This window comes from Bos indicus x Bos taurus, chromosome 17, assembly GCF_003369695.1.
Source record: "Bos indicus x Bos taurus breed Angus x Brahman F1 hybrid chromosome 17, Bos_hybrid_MaternalHap_v2.0, whole genome shotgun sequence".
NCBI lineage: Eukaryota > Metazoa > Chordata > Mammalia > Artiodactyla > Bovidae > Bos > Bos indicus x Bos taurus.
In genome coordinates this window covers 70258766-70279975 of record NC_040092.1, presented here as the reverse complement: position 1 = coordinate 70279975, position 21210 = coordinate 70258766, and positions in this window count along the sequence as shown.

Genomic DNA, 21210 nt, shown 5'->3' with positions numbered 1-21210 from the left:
TTCAGGGTTGATTCCTTTAGGATTGATTTGTTTGATCTGCTTGCAGTCCAAGGGACTCTCAAGAGTCTTCTCCAGCACCATAATTTTAAAACATCATTTCTTCGGTGTTCAGCCTTCTTTACTGTCCAACTCTCACATCTATAAATGACTACTGGAAAAACCATAGCTTTGACTAATAGATCTTTGCAGAGTCCTAAAATCCTAAAAGATGCTTCTGCTAAAATGCTACACTCAGTATGTCAGCAAATTTGAAAAACTCAGCAGTGGACACAGGAACGGAAAAGGTCGATTTTCATCCCAATCTCAAAGAAAGGCAATGGCAAAGAATATTCAAATTGCCATACAATGTCACTCATTTCACATGCTAGCAAAATTATGCTCAAAATTCTTCAAGCTAGTCTTCTGAAAGAACCTTTGCCCACAGTTTGTTCAAAATTTTCATGGATTTTACAGGATGATTAAGTAGTTCAAAGAGGTCTTCACCAACTTAGTGACCCTCAGTGAGAAGCTGGAGCTAGAGTTGCAACAGGGTGACTTCACTGAACTTCTTGCTGTGCAACACGAAGAGCTGACTAATCAGGGCATAATGGAATCAGATGCCCAGAGAAAGGATGAAGGCAGACAAGAAGTAACTGAAGAACTGAAGAGATTCACAATGCAGGAAATGGCAAGGGAATTTTCTTTATTTGAGGAGGACTGTTAGTTCTTGATGCTCAAGACCCAACTGTAGAATGGTACACAAAGATTCCAGCAGCTGATTATGATGCAAGCCAGTGCTACTGTCTCATCTACAATGAGAAAAAAAAAGTACTGTTACCAAGAAATCATTGTATATTTTTCTCAAGAATGTTGATAGAATTGAGTCCAACAAGGAACCAGAACCTGTGCCATCAGTGTTAGGTATGAGTGAAATTGCAGCTTGCCTCCCTCTCCTGTTGCTGCTGAGCCTTCAGCTCTACCAGCCCCACCTCCTCCACCTCCTCCAGTCAGGAACTCTTCCTGCTGTTCGCTCAGTGCCAGCCCCTGGATGCCAGCTGCTGTATTATACTACTATACACTTGAAGGTAATTTACTGAAAGATTAAAAATGTTTATTATTGTGTTTGGTTTTATGCATTGTATCTTTGAAAAGTATTATAAAGCTATCACTGTTCAGAGCTACATGTTGGTTTTGTCCTTAGGCTAACTTTGTTGGACTTACGAACAATTGGCCTTATGAACACGCTCTCATTCATATGCAGGGAACTTGCTGTATTTGAAAATAGTTAAGAGAGTAGATTGGAGGAGGAAATGGCAACCCACTCCAGTGTTCTTGCCTGGAGAATCCCATGGATGGAGAAACCTGGTAGGCTGCAGTCCATGGGGTCGCACAGAGTCGGACACGACTGAAACAACTGAGCAGCAGCAGCAGCAAGAGAGTAGATATTAAAAGTTCTCATCAGAAGAAATAAAATTTTTAACTATATGTGGTGATGAATATTAACTAGACTTATCACAGTGATCATTTTGCAATATATGCAGATGGACTCATTAAGTTGTACACGTTAAACTAATACTATATTATATGTCAATTATATCTCAAAAAATAAAAAGTTCCATGAAATAATTTATGTATTTCTTTCTGGTATTTCCTATTTTATGTAATTTTATTAAACAAATCTTGGCTGGTTCCACTAAATCAGTATCATTCCTCACAATGGGCATTATGACCAGCAGCTTGAAAAATGCCATCCTAGTGGTGTATGTTCATTGCTATCCCGCAGAACCTGATGACTGAAAAACAAAGCATGCACTCAGGAAGCAAGGATACATAAAGCCAGAGGCTGATGAAATTCAGAGCGAAAGAGTACAAGGAGAGGTCTGTGAAAACACTTGGGGAAGTGAGATTTAGGCTGGGTTTTGAGAAAGTGGATGATACTGAATGAGCAGAAATAAAAGAGAGCTGTATTTGGGCAAAAATTTAGGACCCTGATATCTACCAGTCCTTATTGCATTCAAACAGATATCACTGAAAAAAACACAAGAAATTTGGGAGAAAAATATTTTTAAAATGTGTTCTGCCCTTGGTTTATGTACTACTGAAGCCTATTCATGGTGACTGCCATAACCTCTCACAAATGTTGTGACAGTTTCGGGTGAACAGTGTAAACAACATTTCTTGAAAGTCACTATAACTTTCTGGTCCACAGGTTGGATGAGCAATGCACATTTGCATCTTTCAAAGTTCACAGCTTGAAGGTTCCTAAGTGGGGCTTCCTGTATGCAGTTCAGTATTACTAACTATAGTCTTTTTATACAACTTTTTTATATCTCAAATGCCTATGCATGATTGTATGAACTGGATCACAACATACAAAGAAATCCTTACTTATGGGTTAAAATTAGAAAAGTTTAAAAGCCACTGATTTACCAGTATTAACCAGCAAGTGCTTGTTGGTAGCTTTAAAGAGAAATTATTACTCAATACAAAATTCTAATCCTTTCATCAATACCGTCTATAAAAATAGTAATATATGCAGAAATATTAATCTATACTTATTTGTGCTAACCACTGCAGATACAAGAAAGAAAAACTTTTCTTTTTTTCTTCAAGGAGCCTGCAAAGTAGTAGGCAATAATGTAAAGTAAAAAGTAAAGCAGAAATACGAATTCGATATAGTGAGACAAAAAGTGAGAAAGCATAAGAGCACAAAGAAAATATTCCAAACTCTATCTCCCAGGAATTGGTTTTTAATTGCCCAAATCTTTAGAGAATTCTTGTCTGTAAGAGGGTCAGATTTTTAGCCAAGAGACTATCACTTGAGAGTCTATTCAGAGAGGTATTCAGCTAACATTCTATGTGGTTAGCATCATGTCATGTTACACAGCGGAAATTCAGCTGGACTAACTAGATTTTCAACCAGGATTTAGAATCCATTTTTCTGGCAAGTAAAAATTGTATAAATTTAAGCTATAAATTTAATGTTTTGATATATTTATAAATTGTGAAATAATTATCACAAACGATCTATCTCCTCTATTGCTTATTATTTTCTTTCTTCTTTGCTTTTTGTATGTTAAGAACACTTAAGATCTACCATCTTAAGAAACTTCAAATATAGTCAGCCCTCTAAATCCACAGGTTTCACATCTGTAACTCAATCAACTACAAATCAAAAATACTAAAAAAAAAAACAAAAAAATCTGGGAGGTTCCAAAAAGAAAAACTTCAATTTGCTGTGCACAAGTAACTATTCACATACTATTTACATTTTATTGCAAATAGTTACATGGCATTTAGGCAAAATGGTTGTCTGAGGAGGACTTACAAATAGTTGAGAAAAGAAAAAAATGAAAGACAAAGCAGAAAAGGAAAGGATATACCCATCTGAATGCAGATTTCCAAAGAATAACAAGAAAGATAAGAAAGCCTTCCTAAGTGGACAATGCAAAGAAATAGAGGAAAACAATAGAATGGGAAACAATTTAATAGAATGGGATCTCTTCAAGAAAATTAGAGATACCAAGGGAACATTTCATGCAATGATCGGCACAATAAAGGACAGAAATGGTATGGACCTAACAGAAATAGAATATATTAATAAGAGGTGGCATGAATACACAGAAGAACCATACAAAAAAAGATCTTAATGACCCAGATAACCACGACGGTGTGATCACTCACCTAGAACCAGACATGCTGGGAGTGCAGGGTCAAGTGGGCTTTAGGAAGTATCCTTTCTTTTTTTTTTTTGTATTTTTTTTGTATTTTTTTCTAATTTTATTTTATTTTTAATCTTTACATAATTGTATTAGTTTTGCCAAATATCAAAATGAATCCGCCACAGGTATACATGTGTTCCCCATCCCGAACCCTCCTCCCTCATCCCTCCTCATACCAACCCTCTGGGTCGTCCCAGTGCACCAGCCCCAAGCATCCAGCATCGTGCATCGAACCTGGACTGGCAACTCGTTTCCTACATGATATTTTACATGTTTCAATGCCATTCTCCCAAATCTTCCCACCCTCTCCCACAGAGTCCATAAGACTGTTCTATACATCAGTGTCTCTTTTGCTGTCTCGTATACAGAGTTATTGTTACCATCTTTCTAAATTCCATATATATGTGTTAGTATACTGTATTTATGTTTTTCCTTCTGGCTTACTTCACTCTGTATAATAGGCTCCAGTTTCATCCACCTCATTAGAACTGATTCAAATGTATTCTTTTTAATGGCTGAGTAATACTCCATTGTGTATATGTACCACAGCTTTCTTATCCATTCATCTGCTGATGGACATCTAGGTTGCTTCCATGTCCTGCCTATTATAAACAGTGCTGCGATGAACATTGGGGTACACGTGTCTCTTTCCCTTCTGGTTTCCTCAGTGTGTATGCCCAGCAGTGGGATTGCTGGATCATAAGGCAGTTCTATTTCCAGTTTTTTAAGGAATCTCCATACTGTTCTCCATAGTGGCTGTACTAGGTTGCATTCCCACCAACAGTGTAAGAGGGTTCCCTTTTCTCCACACCCTCTCCAGCATTTATTATTTGTAGACTTTTGGATCGCAGCCATTCTGACTGGTGTGAAATGGTACCTCATAGTGGTTTTGATTTGCATTTCTCTGATAATGAATGATGTTGAGCATCTTTTCATGTGTTTGTTAGCCATCTGTATGTCTTCTTTGGAGAAATGTCTATTTAGTTCTTTGGCCCATTTTTTGATTGGGTCGTTTATTTTTCTGGAGTTGAGCTGTAGGAGTTGCTTGTATATTTTTGAGATTAGTTGTTTGTCGGTTGCTTCATTTGCTATTATTTTCTCCCATTCTGAAGGCTGCCTTTTCACCTTGCTAATAGTTTCCTTTGATGTGCAGAAGCTTTTAAGGTTAATTAGGTCCCATTTGTTTATTTTTGCTTTTATTTCCAATATTCTGGGAGGTGGGTCATAGAGGATCCTGCTGTGATGTATGTCAGAGAGTGTTTTGCCTATGTTCTCCTCTAGGAGCTTTATAATTTCTGGTCTTACATTTAGATCTTTAATCCATTTTGAGTTTATTTTTGTGTATGGTGTTAGAAAGTGGTCCAGTTTCATTCTTTTACAAGTGGTTGACCAGATTTCCCAGCACCACTTGTTAAAGAGATTGTCTTTAATCCATTGTATATTCTTGCCTCCTTTGTCAAAGATAAGGTGTCCATATGTGCGTGGATTTATCTCTGGGCTTTCTATTTTATTCCATTGATCAATATTTCTGTCTTTGTGCCAGTACCATACTGTCTTGATAACTGTGGCTTTGTAGTAGAGCCTGAAGTCAGGTAGGTTGATTCCTCCAGTTCCATTCTTCTTTCTCAAGATCGCTTTGGCTATTCGAGGTTTTTTGTATTTCCATACAAATTGTGAAATTATTTGTTCTAGCTCTGTGAAGAATACTGTTGGTAGCTTGATAGGGATTGCGTTGAATCTATAAATTGCTTTGGGTAGTATACTCATTTTCACTATATTGATTCTTCCAATCCATGAACATGGTATATTTCTCCATCTATTAGTGTCCTCTTTGATTTCTTTCACCAGTGTTTTATAGTTTTCTATATATAGGTCTTTAGTTTCTTTAGGTAGATATATTCCTAAGTATTTTATTCTTTCCATTGCAATGGTGAATGGAATTGTTTCCTTAATTTCTCTTTCTGTTTTCTCATTATTAGTGTATAGGAATGCAAGGGATTTCTGTGTGTTGATTTTATATCCTGCAACTTTACTATAGTCATTGATTATTTCTAGTAATTTTCTGGTGGAATCTTTAGGGTTTTCTATGTAGAGGATCATGTCATCTGCAAATAGTGAGAGTTTTACTTCTTCTTTTCCAATTTGGATTCCTTTTATTTCTTTTTCTGCTCTGATTGCTGTGGCCAAAACTTCCAAAACTATGTTGAATAGTAATGGTGAAAGTGGGCACCCTTGTCTTGTTCCTGACTTTAGAGGAAAGTATCCTTTTGAAAGGAAGTATCCTTTCAAAAAAAGCTAGTGGAGGTGATGGAATTCCAGCCGAGCTATTTCAAATCCTAAAAGATGATGTTGTTAAAGTGCTGTACTCAATATGCTAGCAGATATGGAAAACTCAGTAGTGGCCACAGGACTGGAAAAAAGTCAGTTTTCATTCCAATCCCAAAGAAAGGCAGTGCCAAAGAATGTCCAAACTACAGCACAATTGCACGCATTTCACATGCTAGCAAAGTAATGCTCAAAATCCTCCAAGCTAGGCTTCGACAGTATATGAACTGAGAACTTTCAGATGTTCAAGCTGGATTTAGAAAAGGCAGACAGACCAGAGATTAAAGTGCCAGCAGCCATTAGATCATAGAAAAAGCTAGAGAATTCCAGATTTACTGACTACACTAAAGTCTTTGACTGTCTGGATCACACAACAAATGGTGAAAAATTTTTATTCAAGAGATGCTAATACCAGACCACCTTACCTGCTTTCTGAGAAATGTGCATGCAGGTCAAGAAGCAACAGTTAAAACTGGACATGGAACAGACTAGAACAAAACTGGGAAAGGAATATATCATGGCTATATATTTTACCACATTTTCTTGAATCTGGCAGTTTGATACTGAAATACTCACGGAAATATCTCCTAGAAATACAAGTTAAAAAATACACAAAAGAATTAAGAGAGGTAATCACAAAATAGGTAAATGTATGTTTATTAATCAAGCTGCAGGGTGTTATTCAGTTCAGTTCAGTTCAGTTCAGTTGCTCAGTCATGTCTGACTCTTTGTGATCCCATGAATTGCAGCATGCCAGGCCTCCCTGTCCATCACCAACTCCCGGAGTCTACTCAAACTCGTGTCCATCAAGTCAGTGATGCTATCCAGCCATCTCATCCTTTGTCATCCCCTTCTCCTCCTGCCCCCAATCCCTCCCAGCATCAGAGTCTTTTCCAATGAGTCAACTTTTTGCATGAGGTGGCCAAAGTATTGGAGTTTCAGCTTTAGCATCAGTCCTTCCAATGAACACCCAGGACTGGTCTCCTTTAGGATGGACTGGTTGGATCTCCTTACAGTGCAAGGGACACTCAAGAGTCTTCTCCAACACCATAGTTCAAAAGCATCAATTCTTCAGCACTCAGCTTTCTTCACAGTCCAACTCTCACATCCATACATGACCACTGGAAAAACCATACCCTTGACTAGACAGACCTTTGTTGGCAAAGTAATGTCTCTGCTTTTGAATATGCTATCTAGGTTCGTCATAACTTTCCTTCTAAGGAGTAAGCGTCTTTTAATTTCGTGGCTGCAGTCACCATCTGCAGTGAGTTTGGAGCCCAAAAAAATAAAGTCTGACACTGTTTCCACTGTTTCCCCTGTTTCCCCATCTATTTCCCATGAAGTGATGGGACCAGATGCCATGATCTTAGTTTTCTGAATGCTGAGCTTTAAGCCAACTTTTTCACTCTCCTCTTTCACTTTCATCAAGAGGCCCTTTACTTCCTCTTCACTTTCTGCCATAAGGGTGGTGTCATCTGCATATCTGAGGTTATTGATATTTCTCCCAGCAATCTTGATTCCAGCTTGTGCTTCTTCCAGCCCAGCGCTTCTCATGATGTGCTCTGCACATAAGTTAAATAAGCAAGGTGACAATATACAGCCTTGACGTACTCCTTTGCCGACTTGGGACCATGCTGTTGTTCCATGTCCAGTTCTAACTGCTGCTTCCTGACCTGCATATAGGTTTCTTAAGAGGCAGGTCAGGTGGTCTGGTATTCTCATCTCTTTCAGAATTTTCCAGAGTTTCTTGTGATCCACACAGTCAAAGGCTTTGGCATAGTCAATAAAGCAGAAATACATGTTTTTCTGGAACTCTTTTGCTTTTTCGATGATCCAGCAGATGTTGGCAATTTGATCTCTGGTTCCTCTGCCTTTTCTAAAACCAGCTTGAACATCAGGAAGTTCATGGTTCACGTATTGCTGAAGCCTGGCTTGGAGAATTTTGAGCATTAGTTTACTAGCGTGTGAGATGAGTGCAATTGTGTAGTAGTTTGAGCATTCTTTGGCATTGCCTTTTTTTGGGATTGGAAAGAAAACAGACCTTTTCCAGTCCTGTGGCCACTGCTGAGTTTTCCAAATTTGCTGGCATATTGAGTGCAGCACTTTCACAGCATCATCTTTCAGGATTTGGAACAGCTCAACTGGAATTCCATCACCTCCACTAGCTTTGTTCATAGTGATGCTTTCTAAGGCCCACTTGACTTCACACTCCAGGATGTCTGGCTCTAGTTGAGTGATCACACCATCATGATTATCTTGTTCATGAAGATTATGTAGTACCAGTCTACATATTTATTCAAAAATATCCAAACGTATGTGGGCCTGCACCGTTCAGACCCATGTTGTCCAGGGATCGACTGTACTATGCCATTTAATAAAAAGGACTTGAGCATCCACAGATTTTGGTATCTGCTGGTGATTTTAGAACCAATTTCCCATGAGTATCACTGAGGGATGATTGCATACTCTATAGTATTGTTAATCACAGTCACGTTGATACATCAGATCTCCAGAACAAGATGATTATCTTGTATAAATGAAGCTTGAAACTCTTTGATCAACATCTCCCCGCTTCCCTCTTGCCACTCCAGCCCATTGCAGCCTCCATTCTACTCTCTGCTTTTAAAATTTTGGCCATTTTAGATTCCACATAAAAGTGAGATCATGCACTGATCTGTGTCTGGCTTTCTGTGCCTGGCTTAAATGAAGCATTTAGCATAATGTTTTCCAGATTCATCCACACTGTCTCAAATGTCAGGATTTCACTGTTTTTAAGATTGAATAACATTCCAATCTGTGTATATATGCTTCCATTCATCTGTGGACTATTACGTTGTTTTCACATGTTGGTTATTTTGAGTAATGCTGCAATAAACATAGGAATGCAGATATCTTCCCAAAATCCTGATTTCATTTCCTTTGAATATGTAACCAAAAGTGAGATTTCGGTATCAACTGAGAGGTTTATTTTTTATTTTATGAAGATTTCTATATTGTTTTCCATAATAGTTGTGCCTATGTATATTCTCACCCGCAGTGTACAGGATTTCTTATTTTCCACTATTACAACTTTCTTATTTTCCACAATTACAACTATTTCCCATCAAAAGTTGTAATAACTTGCTTTTTGGCAAAGCCATTCTAACAAATATGAGGTGATACTGTGGTTTTAATTTACATTTTCCTGATGATTTTTGATGAGCAGTTTTCCATATACCAATTGATCATTTATATATATATATATATATAAGATTCTTTGCCCATTTTTCAATCAGTTTATTTAGGATTTGGTTTTTTTGTTGTTGTTGTTGTCTTGTTGGGGTTTTGTTTGTTTGCAGTTTTCTACTGAGTTCTATGAGTCCCTTTTATTCTTTGGATATTAACTTCTCTTCAGATACATGGTTTGCAATTTTTTTTTTCCATTCCATAGGTTGCCTTTTCATTCTGTTGCTTATTGATTGTTCCCTTTGCTATGCAGAAGCTTGTTAGTTTGACACAATCCTATTTGTTTACTTTTGCTTTTGCTACCCAGACCAATTCCAAGATGCTTATTAAAAACAAAAAAAAATCACTGCCCAGAACAAAGTCAAGATGCTTATATTCTCCAGAGGAAGATGAACAAGAAGCAATAAATATAGTAAATAAGAAAAATATGCCACATATTGAAATATAATAATAATGGAAGGAAAAAGGAAAGCTAAGTAAAAGTGATCAAGAGGGCCAAGAACTTTAAAAAGCCTGGCCAAAGTAATCCTCATTGAGATGTAAACATTTGAGAAAACACTTGAAAAAGATGAAAAAAAATGATATAAAATTTTGATGTGATCGTCAGAGACTAATGGATAATTTAGAAAAAGTATAAATTTCTCTTTTGAGAGTGAGTCATTGACATGTAAGTCCATCCTAAAGGAAATACATCTAAGAAAAGAAAAAATAAATAAACACTGGTACACTTTACTCAAAATAATTTTGATTGCAAAGAAAATTTTATAAATTCATTTTTATCTTTTAATGATTGATGAGGTGGAATAAAGAATTAAATTTAGATTCCCATCTGGTGAGACCCCTGGAATATACACAACATAGAAAGTTGATTTTAGGATTTTGTAGTTGACATTTGAATTCCATGATTTTCTTATGTAAATTAAAATGTTATTAATCCTGATGATTCATCCCCCAGACTCAGTGTCCTAGAAGATACATGTTCAATAATAGAATTTTAACTTTTTGAATCTTTATATAGATGCTATTATGTTCCTGTTGAAATACTATTTTACCAACTAATATTTTCAAGATGTTTTGAGACTAACAAACTTTTGAGAAAATGAACCATAACTTTTAATGACTAGTATTTTATACTGTATAGTTCTTTGAAACAGTTGGAAACTGATAAATATTTTTGACTGATATTTTCAAATAGAAAGGCAAATATGCACATGTCATTTCCTTTTTTTTTCATTTGGGCAACTTGCAGATGCAGTTAGAAATTCCTATTTATATAGAACTAATAATCATAACATTGTTGTTCTTTTTTATTAAAAAACTAGCTATAATTTATTGAGCACCTACTATTTACCAGATTTGCCTCAATGCTTCATATATATTATCTTTTTTTAAGTTAATTATTTATTGAAGGATAATTGCTTTACAGAATTTTGCTGTTTTCTGTGTAAGCCTGGGAGTGGAATTGCTGGGTCATATGGTGGTTTTATGCATAGCTTTTTAAGGAATCTCCATATGTCTTCCATAGTGACTGTATCAATTTGCATTCCCACCAACAGTGCAAGAGCATTCCCTTTTCTCCACACCTTCTCCAGCATTTATTGTTTGTAGACTTTTTGTTGATGGCCATTTTGACCCGTGTGAAGTGATATCTCATTGTAGTTTTGATTTCCAATTCTCTTATAACGAGTGATGTTGAGCATCTTTTCATGTGTTTGTTGGCTATCTGTATGTCTTCTTTGGGGAAATGTCTCTTTAGGTCTTTTTCCACCTTTTTGGTTTGGTTGTTTGTTTTTCTGGTATAGAGTTGTATGAGCTGCTTGAATATTTTGGAAATTAATCCTCTGTCAGTTGTTTCCATTGCTATTATTTTCTCCCATTCCAAGGGTTGTCTTTTCACCTTGCTTATAGATTCCTTTGTTGTGCAAAAGCTTTTACATTTAATCAGGCCCTATTTGTTTACTTTTGTTTATATTTCCATTACTCTAGGAGGTGGGTCATAGAGGATGTTGCTTTATGTCATTGAGTGTTCTGCCTTTGTTTTCCTCTAAGAGTTGTAAAGTTTCTGGTCTTACATTTAGGTCTTTAATCCATTTTGAGTTTATCTTTGTGTATGGTGTTAAGAAGTGTTCTAATTTCATTCTTTTATATGTAGCTGTCAAGTTTTCCCAGAACCACTTGAAGAGGCCATCTGTGCTCCATTGTATATTCTTGCCTCCTTTGTCAAAAAAAAGTACCCATAGATGCATGGGTTTATTTCTGCACTTTCTGTCTTGTTCCATTGACCTATATTTCTGTTTTTGTGCTAGTACCATACTGTCTTGAGGACTGTAGCTTTGTAGTATAATCTGAAGTCAGGAAGGTTGATTCCTCCAGCTCCATTCTTCTTTCTCAAGATGGCTTTCTGTATTCAGGGTTTTTTTCATTTCCATATGAATTATGAAATTTCTTGTTCTAGTTCTGTGAAAAATGCCATTGATAATTTGGTAGGGATTGTATTAAATCAATAGATTGCATTTGGTAGTATAATCATTTTCACAATATCGATTCTTCCTACCCAGGAACATGGAGTAGCTCTCCATCTGTTTATGTTATCTTTGATTTCTTAAATTAGTGTCTTATAATTTTCTGTGTACAGTTCTTTTGTCTCCTTAGGTAATTTCATTCCTAGATATTTAATTCTTTTTGTTGCAATGGTGAATGGGATTGATTCCTTAATTTCTCTTTCTGATTTTTCATTGTTAGTATATAGAAATGCAAGTGATTTTTGTGTATTGATTTTGTATGTTCCAACTTTGCTAAATTCACTGATTAGCTCTAGTAATTTTCTGATACTATCTTTAGGGTTTTCTATGTACAGTATCATGTCATCTGAAATAGTGAGAGCTTTACTTCTTCTTTTCTGATCTGGATTCCTTTCATTTCTTTTTATTCTCTGATTGCTGTAGCCAGGACTTCCAGAATTATATTGAATAATAATGGTGAAAGTGGACACCCTTGTCTTGTTCCTCATCTTAAGAGGAATGCTTTCAGTTTTTCACCATTGAGAATAATGTTTGCTGTAGGCTTATCATATATGGTCTTTACTATGTTGAGGTAGGTTACTTCTGTGCCTGTTTTTTGAAGAGTTTTAATCATAAATGGGTGCTGAATTTTGTCAAAGGCTTTTTATGCATCTATTGAGATGATCATATGGTTTTTATCTTTCAATTTGTTAATATGGTGCATCACATCAATTAATTTCCATATACTGAAGAATCTTTGCATCCCTGGAATAAACCCAACTTGATCATGGTGTATGAGCTTTTTGATGTGTTGCTAAATTCTGTTTGCTAAAATTTTGTTGAAGATTTTTGCATCTATGTTCATCAGTGATATTGGCCTGTAGTTTTCTTTTTTTGTGTTGTCTTTGTATCGTTTTGGTACCAGGGTGATGGTGGCCTCATAGAATGAGTTTGGATGTGTTCCTCTGCAATTTTTTGAAAGAATTTTAGAAGGATAGACATTAGCTCATCTCTAAATGTTTGATAGAATTCTCCTGTGAAGCCATCTGGTCCTGGGCTTTTGTTTTTTCTTTGCAGGGGTCGGGCGGCGGGGAGGGATTTTTGATCACAGCTTCAATTTCAGTGCTTGTAATTGGGTTGTTCATAGTTTCTATTTCTTCCTGGTTCAGTCTTGGAAGATTGAACTTTTCTAAGAATCTGTCCATTTCTTCCAGGTTACCTATTTTATTGCCATATAGTTGTTCATAATAGTCTCTTATGATCCTTTGTATTTCTGCACTGTCTGTTGTAACCTCTCCTTTTTCATTTCTAATTTTTTTTATTTGATTCTTCTCTCTTTCTTTCTTAATGAGTCTGGCTAAGGTTTTGTCAATTTTGTTTATCTTCTCGAAAAACCATCTTTTAGTTTTATTAATCTTTACTATTGTTTCTTTCATTTCTTTTTCTTTATTTTTGCCTGCATCTTTATCATTTCTTTCCTTCTAGCAATTTTAGGTTCTTTTTCTTCGTCTTTGTCCAGTTGCTTTAGGTGTAAAGTTAGGTTGTCTAGTTGATGCTTTTCTTGTTTCTTGAGATAGTCCTATATTTCTATAAACGTCCCTCTTAGAGAAGGCAATGGCACCCCACTCCAGAACTCTTGCCTGGAAAATCCCATGGATGGAGGAGCCTGGTGGGCTGCAGTCCATGGGGTCACTAAGAGTCAGACGTGACTGAGCGACTTCACTTTCACTTTTCACTTTCATGCATTGGAGAAGGAAATGGCAACCCACTCCAGTGTTCTTGCCTGGAGAATCCCAGGGGTGGAGGAACCTGGTGGGCTGCCGTCTATGGGGTCGCATAAAGTTGGACACAACTGAAGCGACTTAGCAGCAGCAGCAGAACTGCTTTTGCTTTTGCCGCATCCCATAGGTTTTGAGTTGTTGCCGGGAGCCGGCGTGAGGAGCTCCGCCCGTGGAAAAGGTCATGAGGAAGGAGGCTCGGCATACACAAAGGCGGGATCGAGCCTCAGGAGTCCCCCTGGAAATTCTCGAGCATCTACCCCCAAAACCAGAGTCTGCCTACTTTGTGCTTTGTACTCTCACCTACACCTCTGACTTTATGGGGGGCTGTCCCCCACTACCTCTCTCTGAAAAAAGTGTTAACTTACAGCTCCAGTTAATAATTCCTGGGTGTGACAGTGTTTCAATCTACAAACTCCTCTAGAAGTCCTCTAGCCTGCCTGAATAGGTTTTTCCGGCCACATGTGATTGTTCAGAGCCTCCCAACTGTGAGAGGCATGAGATGTTCTAAACTGTCTAAATACAGATTCCTTTGAGCAGTTAAAAGATTGATTAGAAATTGTATTGGTGAAGGGTTTTGCACTTGTTGGGCCAATGTTTGCTGCTAAGTCTCCATATCCCTTACCTACTGTGTCCCTGGCAGTGTATTGATTAATATAATTGGTGTAAGTAGTAGCTTTAATGTTTGTAACCTTGGACCCTTGAGTTAATTCTTTTTCTTGTTATAGCCCACCACACCTTTGCCCTATAGGAATGCAACTTTATCTAATGCTTTTGGAGGGTGACGCCTGACTAATCACCTTTAGAGAAAAATAAGTTTTCTGAAGAAAGGGTCTTAAAATGTTAACAGGCCTCCAGGCCAGAAGATGATGCAAATCACCTAAACTTTTGCATATGATAAGTTTGCAGGAAGAAAGCCTGGCTTACTGCATGACTCTACCCCTTCCCCCATTATCCTCTATGCATAACCTAAGGTATAAAAACTACATTGGAAAATAAAGTGTGGGCCTTGTTCACCGAAGCTTGGTCTCCCCATGTCATTCTTTCTCTCACCTTCTGGCTGAATTATTCAGCCTCTTTTCTCCACTAAATTTCCTCACTGAGCTATCCTTATTCTATTACTCTTTATATCTCTAATTAATCTTTAATTAAGCAATTGTTTCCTGATCCTCGCCGACGCCGTCCCCACTTCGAATTCCCTGGATCCACCGGGGCTGGACCCCGGGAGTCGTGTTTTTGTTGTCATTTGTCTCTAGAAATTTTTTGACTTCCCTTTTTATTTCTTCAGTAACCTATTGGTTATTTAGAAATGTGTTGTTTAATCCATGTGTTTGCATTTCTTGCAGGTTTTTTTTTTTTTTTCTTGTAATTGATATCTTGTCTCATAGCATTGTGGTTGGAGAAAATGCTTAATACAATTTCAATTTTCTTAAATTTACTTAGGTTTGATTTGTGACCCAAGGTGTGGTCTATCCTGGAGAATGTTCCATGTGCACTTTAAAAATCAACAACTACAACAGAGGGGGTGGGGGGAGGAATCCAAACGAATCAACAAAACAAGTTAAAAAATAACAATAATAAATGTTTCTCTTGAGTTACTGCTGTAAGAGTCCTTTCCCACAAAGGGAATCACAGTCCACCTTACCTCCCTAGGATGCCCTCCAACACTGTACTCATCTGTAGACCTGATGTGGGGACTGCTCAGACTCTAATCTGGTCCTACTCCTGTGTGTTCCTGCCTCCAATGCCCACAGCTATCAGAGTTAGTGTGTTTTCTTTTGTGGGAACTCTCAATGGCTTTTATATATTCCATAGACACAGAGCCTGCTTAGTTTATCATGTGGATTAATTTGCAGTTTGTACAGCTGGTGGGAAGGTTTTGAGTCTTCTTCCTTAGCCACCCTGCCCTGGGTTTCAATTGTGGTTTTATTTCCACAACTGCTTGTGGGTCATCCACTGGGGTTTGCTCCTGAGGCTGCCCTGGAGGCCCTGGGTCTTTCCCAGTGAGGGCCAGGTGTGGAGGTGGTGCAGCTACTTGGGCCGCAGGGGTTCTGGCAGCACCAGGTACTCAGGGGAGTTGGCAGCTAGGGCAGCAGGAAATATAGTGCTCTAGAAGGGTATGGCAACCCACTCCAGTATTCTTGCCTGGAGAACTCCACTGACAGAGATGCCTGGCCAGCCACAGTCGTCAGGGTCACAGAGAGTTGGACGCAACTGAAGCAACCCTGTTTTGCATAAATGCAAGACTTTTTTTTTTTTTTTTTTGCCTGTAGCAGCCCTGCTCCAGTGAAGATTGACAGTGAAGATGGCACAGCTGCTTGGGTCGTGGGGACCCTGATGCCTCCAAGTGTGCAGGGACAGAGACTGCTTCAGCCGCAGGAGTTATGGCCCTATCGGAGCCTTTTTTTTTTTTTTTTTTTTGAGCCTCTGGTTATGGGTGATCAGAAGCCCTCTTTGGCTAGTTTTCCTCCACAGCTCTGCCCATTCAGGCACTTATAAGGCTCCCTTGTTTGGGGTCCTTCTCTGTTGTTCCATGTATCAGGCACATAGAGGGACACCCCCTGGCTGCAGTCCTACTCGGTAGATTGGTGCATCAGGCACTTAAAGGGGGACCTTGAATGGGGTCTTACTCTGTTGTTCCATCCATCAGGTCCTTGATGGGCCAGACTATACTGTTCAGCTGCAGATGCTGGCATGTGGGGAGATAGAGGCTGCAGTGATGGCTCCACCCCCATACGGTATGACTCAGCAGTATTGCCTTGCTTCCATGGCTACCTGACTTTCCTCCACAGGCATTTCCCACCATGATCTCCTCCCTCACATCCCCTAGATCCATCTTGCCACAGTCAACAGCAGCCCTTGCACTGGGATTGTGCCACAATCTCTATACTCTTGCTCCCAGCCGCTGCCCCTTCCAGGAGACCTGCGTTCCTGCCCACCATATATATGGCTGTGGCAAGGACTGTCTGATTCTCATTCCATTTATGTTGCCACAGATCAGCTGTTTCACTCTCAGCCTTAAATGTTTCTCCTCTGTCTCAGACAATTCCCCTGATGTGGGGATCAGACCCCTGCCTCAGTTCCCCCACCTGCTGAGGGCAGGTCCAGTCCTGCTAACACTGCTGTTTTTCCCCTAGTTCCTTCGTCCTACAGAGTTCTGCGTGGTTCTATATATTCTTTTCCACTGGTCAGGTACTCGTGTCTGCTGTCAGCTGGTGTTCTGCATGCACTTCTGTGTCTGAAGGTGTGTTCCTGATGTGTCCGTGGAGAGAGATGTACTCCACATCCACCTACTCCTCCGCTGTCTTGTTCTCCACATTGTTCTTCATATTGAACCAAAACTCCCTGTAAATTCCATCTGTCCACTTAATTCTATCCTCCACTGAGGAAAAAAAAAAGCAATAAATGAAACTATATTACTTTTTAATGAGGGTTATCTAAGAAAACTGTACATATGTTGTTTCATTAAATCACTTCATCCATAATGATTCCCATTTACACAAAGGGATGTTGAACATCAGTAAGGAAGTAACTTTGCTAGGACTGCACAGCCACTTGGTGCTGGATATAAACTCCTATAAGTCTGAGTTCAACGCTGTTGTCCCTGCTCCTCTCTCTAGCATGGGTTTCTTATTTCTGATTAAAGCCCAACAAATAGTTGAAATCGTAATCTTCCCTTCCCCAGTTGTTCTTAACCCTTTCCCTCACAGTTCCCACTATTTCCCACCATTTCTTTGTACACACTGTGATTCTTTTAATTTTAATCTCTCCTCCACACACAACAACCTGTTCATGTCTGCTGAAGTGGATTTCCACTGTAAAGGATTTTGGACTAAGTTCACTTGATATATTGAATTAGGTCAGGCTTCCAATCTATAAGAGATTATTTTTTAGGCTTCTCTTTACATGAGAGTTTTCTGGAGGGTCACATCCCCACTGTTCGCTTTCCATCTCCAGCTTTCTCCCTGATAACAAAATCGCCAGCTAATACAGAGCAAGTGCCTGAATCCTCCCCTCTCTCATCTGCCAGTATCATTCAGACTCTTCAGTTCTCATAGTCTAGGTAAACCTATAGCCCCCAAAATCATTTTTCAAAATAAGAATATAACGTTAGAAATCAGTCTTTTGAAATGCTTCTTCTTCCTTTGTTTTGTTATTTAATACAACAGCATCGGCAGCTTTTTTGCTTTCTCTGGCAACTGAAGAACCACTTTCCCACCTCTTGAGTGGAGTATGGACTGTGACTGCAGCACTACGTGTAGCTTCCCCAGGACACAGTGTAACAGTTAATCACTGCCTGCCTGCAAGGTACAAGGCATCCTTTGTGCCTTTCTCAGATTCTTCAAGGTGTCAAGTGTACAAAATCCAAAGAGTAACTTCATATGAAGTTAATATGTGGAGTTGGGGAAAAAGCTATAACAAAAATCCCGGTTGAATAAACTCTAACATCCTTCTAAATACTTGCTCTCATACATTTAACTCCTCTACTTTTATCTTGAAGTTAAAATAAAGCTTCTCTCATTAAAAATCTCAGACAGAACATTGTAATGGTTTACATACTGCAGCGTCTCATTTTATCCCATAAGCCTTTACATTTGATTAGTTCTTTACAGAATATAAAGCACATTTAGGTCCATGTTATATACTCTGAGAGCTAGAAGATAATCTCCAAATTACTAAAACAATCTCATAATTTCTTCTGATTCTCATAGCAATTTTACAAATATTTTTAAATTGGAGGATAATTGCTTTACAATCTTGTGTTGGTTTTCCTGCTGTACAACAGCATGAATTAGCCATATGTATATATATATATATATATATATATACATCGGAGAAGGCAATGGCACCCCACTCCAGTACTCTTGCCTGGAAAATCCCATGGACGGAGAAGCCTGGTGGGCTGCAGTCCATGGGGTTGCTAAGAGTCAGACACGACTGAGCGACTTCACTTTCACTTTTCACTTTCATGCATTGGAGAAGGAAATGGCAACCCACTCCAGTGTTCTTGCCTGGAGAACCCCAGGGACGGGGGAGCCTGGTGGGCTGCCGTCTATGGGGTCGCACAGAGTCGGACACGACTGAAGTGACTTAGCAGCAGCAGTATATGTGTGTGTATATATATATATACACCCTCCCTTTGAGCCTCCCTCAAGGGGGTCAAAAGGTATGAATTTCCCCTTACAAAATAAAGATAGCAAAGAAGACATACAGATGGCTGACTTTCACAGGAAAAAGTGTTCAACCTCACTAACTGTTAGAAAAATGCACATCAAAACTAAAATGAAGTATCACTTCATTCCAATCAGAATGGTCATTATCAAAAAGTCTACAAATAATAAATGCTGCAGGGCATGTGGAGGAAAAGGAAGCCTCCTGCAGTGTTAGTGGGAATGTAAATTGGTGCAGCCACTATGGAGAACAGTATGGAGGTCCTCATATGCTCCAGTACTTTGGCCACCTCATGCGAAGAGTTGACTCATTGGCAAAGACTCTGATGCTGGGAGGGATTGAGGGCAGGAGGAGAAGGGGACAACAGAGGATGAGATGGCTGGATGGCATCACCGACTCGATGGACGTGAGTCTGAGTGAACTCCGGGAGTTGGTGATGGACAGGGAGGCCTGGTGTGCTGCAGTTCATGGGGTCGCAAAGAGTCGGACACGACTGAGCGACTGAACTGAACTGAACTGATGATCCAACAATCCCACTCCTGAGCATATGTCTGGAGAAAGCTCTAATTTGAAAAGATACATGCACCTCAATGTTCATAACAATACTACTTACAATAGTCAATACACGATGGAAACCTAAATGCCCACCAAAAGATGAATGGATAAAGATGTGGTATGTATGTGTATATGTATATATATGTATACATATGAATATTACCAAGGCATCAAAATGAATGAAATAGTGCCATTTACAGCAACACAGATGGACATAGATATTACACATTAAGTGAAGTAAGTCAAAGACAAAAAACGTGATATTATTAATACTTGTAAGTAGAATCTTAAAAATGGCATGAGTGGACTTACTTACAAGAAAGAAATAGACTCATAAACAGAAAACAAACATGGTTACCAAAGAGTACAGTGGTGGGGTACACTGTTGTTCATATTGTTCAGTCACTCAGTTGTGTCCGACCCTGCTACTCCGTGGACTGCAGTACACCAGGCTTCCCTGTCCTTCACCAACTCCCAGAGTTTGCTCAAACTCATGTCCATTGAGTTGGTGATGCCATCAACAGTGGGGTGAGGAAAGATAAAGTAGAATTTGGGATGAACATATACACACTGCTATACACATAATAGATAAGCAACAAGGACTTACTGTATAGCACAGGAAACTGTTTCAAAATCTTGTAATAACATAATCTGAAGAAATCAGAAAAAGATATACATGTATATATACATATATGAGTATGTATGACTGAATACTGTGTTGTACACCCAAAGCACAACATTGTAAATCAACTATATTTAAATTAAAAAAAATTTAAATAGGCCACAATGTTATAAGAGACCACAGACCCCTATAATATAAAAAAATAATAATCCTGTGTAGATGGCTAAGAAAGTAGATCTTAATAGCCCTCATCTCAGGACAAAAATTATTAATATGTGTGGTGACAGATGTTGACTAGACTTATTATGGCAATCATTTCAAAGTATATATAGATATTGTATCATTGTGTTGTACACCTGAAACTAATATAATATTTTATATCAATTATACCTCAATAAAAATTTTAAGATAATGACTTAAGCAGTAAAAAAAAAAGACTATTCTTTGAAATTATGACATGAAACCAGTGACATTTCATTGAACTCCACTATATCTGGCCCTGAATGCTACTCTCAGGAAAGCACAGTCTGGTTAAGAGCAGGGGCCATGTGCTACATGAAGCAGCTAACTAAGCTAGAAGGGCTTGGCCTCCAGGGGCTTGTAGACCCATGTCAGTGACCTACTACCTGTGACTTTCAGCTCTCTCTGCCTCCATTTCCTCATCTGTAAGTTGGTGATAGATAATACCCATTTCACATAACGTCTGACATAGTTTCCATTTGCACTAACTCTTTCTCTGTACTTCTCTGTCCCATTTCTCTGCTGACCTGTAAAGACTGTTATCACCCAGACTCCCAAACCTGTGTTCTGGCCAACAGGAAGCACTGTTAGAAGATGACAATGAAAGAAGAGAGAGAATTCCAGGGGAGTCTCTCCTGCTTCTTTCCTTTGCAGGAACCTTCCCTGACTACAGCTCAGACTGAACAACATCTCCTCTGGATGTGGATCACCAGGAATACTGTGCCTCCACTCCCCTTTATGTCAGGGGCTGATGGCTTTCTGTATTCTAGTCCAGGGATGTACCAGATTCACCGTTCTTGGTTCCCTTTATTCTCCCCCATCCTCTGTAAATAACAATTGTTCCTTCATTAAAAATGACTTTTAAAATCCTAGCTAAATGTGCCATCTGTTTCTTGTCAGGATTGAACAATAAATACTATTATTATCATAAGCCCTAAAGTCTTCATACCTTTTGTAGACAACTATACATTTGGAAAATGTGGTCATAAATGAAGAGCAGAGAAGTCATGGAAAGTTTCCATAGAAAACATGCACTGAGGATATGAGGGTGAGCTGGCTTCAAGAGCTGTCTCCTCATTGATGCTGGGGGT